The 10,134-nt window shown below is 33.8% G+C and overlaps 1 protein-coding gene across 1 annotated transcript in view; it reads left to right on the top strand.

Moving 5' to 3' along the window:
- Positions 1 to 10,134, top strand: part of LOC119632905 (probable serine/threonine-protein kinase MARK-A) — a 105,037-nt gene that overhangs the window by 58,652 nt on the left and 36,251 nt on the right. The window lies entirely within an intron of this gene.

Below are 10,134 nucleotides of genomic sequence, written 5' to 3'. Positions count from 1 at the left end.
CATGTATACATACATATACATATGCAGTGCTCACGTTAAATGAAATGCATGCATATTATACCCATGAACGCGTATCTATATGATAATGTGAATAACCAACTGAAAGACATATGAATTTTAAAAAAGCTTTCACATCTACACGCATCGATTTATACATAAACGGATATTTGAGAGTAGGAGAAAAAAAAAAAAAAAAAAAGTGAAAAATGTACGTGCTCGCGTTTATTCATTTTAAATATAATGGAATAGTAAATCTTCTCTACCTTTATATAACGCGGCACTGGATTGCCGCTTGCCTAGATGCGACGAGTAGATGATCATGATTTGTTCAATTTGAACATAATACCGGATAAATGGATACATAAATGTGTGTGTAAATCTGTATAACCGTAGCTGGATGATTCTGTCACATACGGTCTAGGTAAGACTTGAAAGAATTCATCGTTTCATGGGGACCATATGTGTACTAAATACATTTACGTATCACAATCATGGAATTTGCATCACGTTTTATATATATATATATATATATATATATATATGTATATATATATTTATATATGTACTCGTAAATATACTTATGTGCAGCATGTGGATTGTTGTCTGCTGGATTGTTCTTATCTTACGAAGTTTATGTGCGTTTAGATTTTAACACAAACTTTCGCTCTTCGCTAGCTAAGGTTTCAAAAAATATTTGTACGAAAACGTAAAGTCTACGAAACACGTACATTAGCAGACCATTTAAAGTAATACTAAAAGCATATTTACGATCCCATTGAAGAAATGATTGCTCTACGCAACGTAATGTTCTGGTTCAGGCCAGAAACGGATTGAATTTATTCCGCCATATGCCGAACTTTTTCATAGATGGTTTGCAGGTATCAACTTGAGATCAATGCAAATTCTACTAAATATTTCTTGACATAATTTTTCAAAGCAATAATAAGTAAAAAAGCAAATTATATTGAGTTGCGGTCGAATCTTCTAAACTCAATCTTCTATACGCAATTTTTCGAACAAGTCAAATTTCGATATTTTATCATATTGGCATAGACCATTTCATTGTATCAGTTGAAAACTTAATGCCTTTGAAAATAAAATGTATTAAGAGGCGAGTCCTTTAGCCAATTTGATCCGTTTTTAGTATTAATTTGTGTAAAAGAATTTAAAAAAAAAAAATCTGCTTAATTTGAAGACGATAATATCATTCTTGGAACCAGGAGAATGCTTACTACCGACCAACAGATGAGCACAGCAAAGTCAATACAAAGTTTCATGCTGAACAAAAATATATAAACTTTATAGTGTCTCTGAAGCTTCCTTGTGGGTTTTTTAAGTGCTTTCGGAAAAGGAATATGCTTCGTAAGGTTCGGCGATGGAGTAGACTTAAGCTGGCAATAGGAGCGAGACAAAGAAGAAATATTTGTATGGCCCAAAACAAGTAAGAAAAATACTTGAGTTTAGGAGATGATCATATAAAGCCGGCTTAGTTCAGAACTTTTTCTAATTTTCTAACTGTTACAATAATGTTTAAAGTTGAATTATGTTAATTCTCAAATTTGATCTGCTAGCCGTAAGACCTCAAAAATTTTAATTCGAAACGGAAAAGGACTTAATGCACGAAATTACATTATTTCAAAATCCCCCGCGACCAATAAGCCCAGTAAGAGCATAATTCTTCAGCTTTCAGAAATAATCGACGGCAGTAATAATGCAATCCGGATTCTATCATGGAGTATAGCCGGTATGAATACGTAACGTAATGCATCAAGACAGCGAAATACTTCGAAGAATTCTTATAGAATTTTGTGAATTTTTTGCAAATCTGGTACGGGTGTCAAAGGCAGGAAAATGAAGGCTATAGATTTACGAAAGGACAAACCTACCTAAATGGATTTTCCTTATTATTTCTGTTAAAAATATAGTGGGTAAGACTGTACACTTGGCTGCCTAATGTCATGCGTTGCTGATACGTATAAGGCTTTAGAATATGGATTACGAAAACTCACTACCATAAGCTATATATTAAAAGCATCATCATATAGCTGTGTTCGGAAAACTATTTTATTTTAACCGAAAACTGTTTTACTTCTGTGCGTATTTAACCTTAATGTTACTTAAGTTCATTTATTCAATTTAGATGGCACGAAAACAAATGTTCAGTTGTAATTCATTTTTAAGTATTCGCAAATTTAAGGTCAGCTTATTTGTCCCTTTACGATGTTTAAAGCCTTTAATCCTCGGCATAAAATTAAATTATTTTGTAGCACCGTTTGCGTCACTAATAAAATTTTCGAAAAGTTCCTTTGACCTATAATTATAGTTATACCTGTATACTATAATGTGCATTGAGTTTGCAGGTCAAAGCAAAATATCCTTTAACGCAAAAGGTTTATTAATGCGTTTTTGCTTAAGTATTAGTTTGTACATATTTAAGGTTCAATAACTTTATGACTTCTGCTACCCCCAATGGGAGAGTATTAAGTTGGCTCAATAGTTTACTTAACAAAACTTTTCATTATAAATAGAAAGTATAAGGTATTAAGACATGATATTTATCCTTTGGGCAAAGAGATGCTAGACATTATAAGTTTAATATACACACCTGTCCATTAAATCACGGGATAAACGAATTCTTGGTGAAATCGTGAACATGAGGAAAAGTTAAGACTGCGCTCTTTTCGGACCTGCGATAGCCGATGATGAGAGGATGGCAGCGAGGGGAATTGATTCAATAATTCTCCCTAACGTCTCTGCACTCCTTATCCTAGAAATCCTAGAATCAAGAAAATGGCTTCATTAGCTCGCCCGTAGTTACCGAACAAATGGTTATGTTGAATTTCGTATATTACGAACTCAAAACTTATTGAATCTAGAGCTACATATTTGAGTTTCTTCATCAAAGTCGCTATTCCATCCGAAATTGTTTTTAGGTATTTCCCGGATCGGCTCGAGCCATTTTTTAAAGTTGACTAATTTATTTATTAAAGCAGCGGAATTCACGTGAATTCAAGTTCGTGAAATATAAAGATCCGTACATTTAATGGATATTTTATAGATCTTTCCAACATTCCCATATATATAACTAAAAATATTGCTCTATGGGTTTTACGTGAACATTGGTCATAGTCATAGTATAAGTGCCTCCCTCCTCTGAGTAAATCTCGAGCAAATAATCCAATTTGTGTGAATCAAAGCAGTCAAGAAATTCCCCCAAGTAAACCGTTCGCAGGTTTCAGATTGAAGTCTATTTTCTTAAGGCATCTAATCCCCAGAAACAGATTTTGTAAAACGCACTGTAAAACGTGTAATGACAGGAGATAGCTATATTCTTAGTTGGATTCGCATTGCCGGACTGACAAAGTTCTTTTTTATCACGACGGACTAGCAACATTACTTTTTTTCGTAAAAAGTGTCCAATGATCGAGAAAGACATCTCTTACAAAGTTTTCTAGCCCTCCTTGTACTTTTTTAATCCACGTACCTTTATAATATTGGGGCTAGAAAGAATAGAGCGTCCGTTGCTTCTACGAAAACCCTTTCTATGATATATCTACTTCTCTTCTCTATAGGGGTTTAAGATTGACAGGGCATATGAATCGGTTATTAACGCCAGCCATGGCGCGGAGAGATAAAAATTTATTTGGAAAGTCAATTTACCTTCTTCTCTTAGGCGCTATCACACTATGCACACGTGCCAAGTGTAACTGGTCTACAGGTTAGAATCAATCCTGAAGGCGAATCCCGTCAGCAAGAAACCGAAGTCGTCGCCAGCAAAAATCAATAATCATAAATTTAGGAGCAAGGAATACAAATGGGAATTGGTTGCGGATCCGTAAAATGAAAAGTATGCCGACAATAAGTTCTCGTATATTTACGTAGACTCTGTTAGGGATTCACCCGTCGAGTTCACAAATCAATTGCCCGCGAATAGAAACATCGATGGAAGGAACTTCTCATTCGTTTGGCCAAGGATGTGGATAAAATTTGTTTTAGGACAAAGATAATTATTTTTACCATTAACCGGTTAAACAGTCGAATTCACAATTCGCAATACTTTTTCGACAAAACGTCTACGTGTATGGGAAAACATCGCAAATATTTATTTTCATTTTATTCTAAATCAACTTCGTAATAAAAAAGAATCCCTGATGGCTTTTAAAGATCTAAGTATCCGCACGTATAATGTTGTAAGAGAAGAACGAACGAACAAGAATTTATTTTATGATTCCGAAACAACAATAAGTGCCACAAGTATCGTAGACCACAAACAGAAATGCTAACTCGTGCAGGAACGCAACAAAAAACGCAAGAAAAACAATAACTTTCAATTTTAATGCGACATCCTCTTAACAACCAACAAGAAGCATTAAATCCTTTTAAGCATCTTCAGTGTAACAAAGCTGAAAAGTGTTGCATTGTTTGTAAAGAATAGTAATAATAACTAGTGACACTTTTTTTTTTTCATTTTTCTTTCTTTCGTGTTCTTCTCTTCTAACATTTCACAGTTTTTTCAATACTCAAATTCTAAGAAAAAAAGTTGAATTTTAAACCAAACTAACTAAAGAACAAGAATAAGAAAATAAACAGAAATTCGCAACACACACATACACAAACAAACAAACAGCACGAGCAAAGAAGACAACTAAAGTGAAATGTATACCAAACGACTAAGAGTCACATACCATGGACATCGTTAAGAAAACATGCAATGAATGAAAATGAAAATTACAACAAAAATAATGATTAAAATATACAAGAGCCTTCTTATATGCATTATGCTTTCATATATCACACAAACATACATATATATATACATATATATATATATGGTTTGTTGTCTAGTGTTAGTTTGTTGTTTATGTAATGAGCTAAAATAGAAATATCTTAAGCAAATGTAACAAAGCGAACGCTTGAAGGGAATAAGTAATAAGCAATTTTTGTCAACATTTATTTTTAAATTTAACCTCGAATTTTACTTTTTCTTAGCCTTATCAAACAAGACATTACGCCTAATAGGCTATAGAATAATTGTCTTCACATTGCGAACTTATTTTATGTTAAATAACCAAGAAGTTTTGCTTGTATTACATCAGAGAAGAGTTCAGATATTAACAAAATCAAACCAATATTTATTATTATTGCGTATTATTAGGCGATAAGTATCCTCCTTTATTCTCTTCTGATCTGATATCACTGATATATTCAATGTCTCGAAAAATACTTACAAAAATTTTTGTAATAGGCTTCTGCTTACAAAGGCAATGCATGTGCGGATTAATCACACCGTTCAGTTATTTGATGATCGTGCTATACAGTGCTACCTAATACAAGATATATTCACTATTTTGGGATATTTTGGGATATATCCACTGTTTTGGAATTGATTTACTTGCGTTCTTAGCTAAGAACCTATGTGTTAGGCTGTTGTTTCCCGTCTGAGTTCGCAGAAATTCCTTCAACTGGCTAAGATCGTGGCCTCAGATTTTGTTAAATCCTAGCCGATGGATGTAAAGAAACTTTATTTTGGCAGTTAGTTAACATCGTGGCAATGTTTACATCAAAAATTAATGCGAAAAGCCTGAAAGGAGCATGATGAAGGTCTCCGGCGAGATTTTTCTCAAATTTCTGGCCTTCATTGATATTTTTTTCTCTATGCTAACTTTTTAGTTACTTCGCCTACAAAGTGTAATGTCAAATTCTGTGATAAGCTTTATGATCTTTAAGATTTAAACCACAGTTACATTCAAGGATGTACGCAATGCCAAAGCTAAGCCTAACTAATATTTCGCCCTTGTTAGAGATTTAGGGATATGAAATTGACTGGAAAACCTTTCTCTAGTAGCAAGCGGCAACTTTTCGCTATTTAAGAATCTCTGAGAATTGACATAAAAACTTTTTGCTATTCTGTTAGTATGATTGGAAACATATTTATTATATCTAAGATCAGATGCAAACTTTTTATGCTCGTTATTATTCTATTTTTGTTATCTAAAAAAATGTATATCCAAGTTTTTCCCAGAATTGACTTTGACTTGACTGTACCTCTAATCATTCTTTAGCTATGCTTAGGATTCCGTGACCTGATAAAGTTGTTCTATGCAAAAATCAAACAATTTAAATAAAAAATGAGAAAACAACTCTGATTGGTGGGCTAAAATGGAACCTTTTCGTTTATGGACATGAAAAAAAAATTCGTCGCCTAAAGTGATTATGAATTTTTTAGAAACCCGTCTTAAAAAAAACTCTATTAGCAAGTATTAGTTCCGCACAGACAACTAACTTTAAGCAAATTAATTTCTATTTTGTTATTACCAATCAATCGCCTGCCTCTAGATATTACATTTACTCTTTACGAACGCTTCAAACACTTCGCAATTCAGCATCAAAAGTTTTCGTAAATAACGTTTCTTCACAATTTCAAATTTAGCGGGAACATTATAATCGATCAAAGCCGACGATTAAATATCCTACACCACTTCGCCTCCTACTGCGTGGATGGAAAGACATCCTTTTCGTAAAAGCCCTCATATTAGGGGATTGCCGAAACATCACATGACATAATTCAAACTTAGCAAAATTAATTTACTCCCTACAAATTTTATTATTTTTCACTTTGCTTTTTTTATTTTGCATATACCGACTTTTTAAAATAAGCCGTTATTTGATGAGTGATCGAAAAGGTTAAGCAGATTCAGATCATTTCCCTTAGCATGCGCTTTTCGACTAAAATATCCCAAAAATCGCATCCTGTAGATTTAACAAAAAAAAATACAAGGGCGGATATCAAATGGACAGCCGGATAGACAAGCTTAGATCAATTCAGAATCGATCGGTATAATAGAAAGTAGGTCTATCTTAAATCCTTCGGGGTGTTATGTACATTTGCACCAACCCATTAGGATATAATAATGCCATCTATGGTGATTGTGGACTTCTGAAGAGTCGAAACCAGCATAGCGCGGTGTAAATAAAATTCTTATTATCTAAAAGGGACTAAAACTTTCTTAAATAATTAAAAAAAGTATACCAAAGATTAAGCAGATTAAGCAGAAGAGAAATTAAGCATTCTTCTTCTTAAATCGAATCGCAACCATAACCAGAATTCAAATAGAAAAACAAAAATCGCAAAACAAAATAAAATTTTAAGGTAAAATCCTGTGAGAGCAACAAAAATAAATGCAAAAAATTCTGTTAACTTTAATGATAAGTTTTTTTTATTCGAATTGTTCATATCCTCTTTTTCAAAACCCCGGAGATTTAAAATTTTCTTTTTGCGTTTACATGAACTGTGTGGTAAATTTTTTTTTAGCTTCATTGTTACCTTTAAAAAAAGAAAACAAAAAACTAAGAACAGATTTTATATAAAATTTTAACACAAAGACTCTCTGAATGTTTCACTTCAAGTAACGCGCAAGGCACAGTCACAAACGCTAGTAAATGTACGCATAAGTAAATCGCAGATCTGATTTGAATTTAACATACAAATACACTTGGTGAACACTCTACTTTTAAATAATAGATCGTCAAGTAAGAAACCTAAGATTTCCTTCGAAAGATTTCCTTACTTGTAGGCATATTAGCAAACTCATCGAAATTACTTTCATTGCAAACCTTTGGACGTCGCTTGAGTGCGCCGCATTTTGTTTCTACTTTGAAGATGCCGTAAATGGACAATTTGCATCCAGCAGGGTATAAATAAATCGGCTTAAAATCTTCCCATTATATATAATTTTTGTGAAACCTTCTAAAAATTGCAAGACTCATATATGGAGCGTCTGATGCTAACGACATCTTGCAAGTAACTGGAGAATAACTATCAATTAAATATTTAACTCTGCCAAAAAGACTAAGCCAACCATGCAGTCTATCTACCAGAAGAGACGCCAATGGTCTTCTCTGATAGTGTTGTACCTGCTTTAGTTCTTGATTTCGTTTCTTTGATTTAAATAATGAGACTGAGTTTAATCTCTTTATGCTATTCACCCCTACTGGTATTTTTATACCCTGAACCGCTTGTGGTACGAGAGGATTTTGCGCGTCTGAGGATGTATATAAAACTAAAAAAAACTTGAGATATAGAGTTCTACAGAGTCCATTTCTGAATCGTTCTAAGCTCGTTTGTCCGTCCTATTTATCTGTATTTAACTAGCAGCTCGCAACTTTTGAGATAGTTTGATGAAATTTGGCACATCGGCATGTTTTTTGACTCAAGCACGAACGTTATTGAAAATGTTTCGGATTGGACCACTTTTTCGATCACTTCCTGTATGCTGTCTTATTTTGAAAAGTCGTTATACGAATGCGAACTGTTTTAAGCGAAGCGATTTAATGATGCGCCGTGAAATGCTGTTAATAAAAAATATTTGAATTTGGCTTTGTCTTTAGGTAAGCTGCTTGTCATTAGCCCCTCCTCAAATTTCTCCCGCTCTACTTCTATTCTTCTTCTACAATTAAGTACTCTTTCCATATAAAGGCACACAAGCAAACGCACAAAGTATTCTTTTATATGAAAAAATCTTTCTTATGAAATTTAAAAAAAAGTGGAAAATTTTAATGAACTCCGCAGCGATAGGTTTTTTATTAAACTCAATTAGTTTCGTAGGATTTGAATATTTTGAAATAATTCCCCGCAATGGAAGACAGCATAATCAGTTAACCATCTTTTTTAACTTCTTGTTAAGTGAAGTTGAAATAAAAATACTATGAGAACAAAATTTGTGATGTAATGCGCCCTTGGTTTTTATCTTTTTGCAAATAGTGTGAAATATATGTACATTGTGTATTTGTCTGATTAATTTTATTAACATTACGATCATTTTCTTTTTTTGCTGTTTAAACGAAAAGTGAACGAGAACGTTTTTCAAACAGTATAAGGTTGAAGAATGTTCAAGTTTGAAAATAAACAATTTTGAAAACAAAATCAAGTAAAAAAACAGGAAATTACATTTGACATTAGTGGACTGCATCCGGTTTATAATTAACGCAACATTGCAAAAGCTTTATATAGTATATAGTAAGATCGCTAAAGATCATCTTAATATTCTACAGAAAGTTCGTAAACGTGATTTGAAAATACAAGCAGATATGTATGTTTCCTTTCATCCACCTTCCAACCATATTTGCTTCAATGCGTCCATCTTTCGTCCCTTCCCCTCTTCAGTTAGGTGCTTTTTGAACTGTCCTGTTGTCAATTCACACCCTTCCCAAACGCCTATGGGCGCATGTGTCTTTCCATCCACTCGTCTTTTTATCTGCCAATCGCCGGTCTTTCCATCCTTCCATTTTTGAATTCATCTTTTTCAAATTGTCTGTCCTAACCATTCTTTTTTTTAACCACCTTGCTTCCTGTCTGCCTTGCTGTCTATCCACCTTCATCTAATCGGTTTTACGTGCCTCTAATTTTCCCATCGACTTCCTATCTGTAATTCATTAAGCATTTTATGCTTGCCTTTTTCAATCCCACGTTCCGCATATCCGTCTATATTTCGAATCTTAAGTCCTTTGGTCAATCTGTCTCTTTGCTAATTGTCTTTATATTTGGCTTCCCGTTAGTCGGTACAGTATTCCGAATCGCCCACGTTTCATTTAATCAGCATTCAACCTAATCGCCTTTCTTCTTGTCAGTTAATTGCCTTTCAAGTCGTCCGTTACATCCGTTTAATTTTCCATCTTTCCGTCGTAACGTTTGTTATTCGTGCATGATTTTTTGGAAAATGCACTGTTGATAAGACTTGACCCTACTAAAAACAAACACAGACCTTACATTAAGCTTTTGAATGCCGGCTTCCCGCTTAGATGCTGCCTGGCAACGGAACTTCAATTGGCTTTGACATTCAATCGACCGAATTTGGTGCATTTAACTTAACGAGAACGTTGAAAATAAATTTAAGAGCAATTTTTTTTGAATAAAGTAAGGAAGGAAGGAAGTAAAGTAAGGATGGAGTATTTTTTCACCCTATACCGCTTGTTATAAAAGGATACATTCAGTTTGCGGGATTGTATGGCACATGTAGAAGCACTTGCGATACACATGTCTTTTAATATACCGATCAATTCAGAAAGGGACTCTGCACTTGTCTGTCCATCTATCCGTTCTCCTGCTCGTCTGTCTTGTGCTCTTGTGTTCAACCT

This window comes from Glossina fuscipes, unplaced genomic scaffold (genome assembly GCF_014805625.2).
Source record: "Glossina fuscipes isolate IAEA_lab_2018 unplaced genomic scaffold, Yale_Gfus_2 2, whole genome shotgun sequence".
NCBI classification, from domain to species: Eukaryota; Metazoa; Arthropoda; class Insecta; order Diptera; family Glossinidae; genus Glossina; species Glossina fuscipes.
The sequence above is the reverse complement of the archived record's forward strand: the minus strand, read 5'-3'. Positions and strand labels throughout refer to the sequence as shown.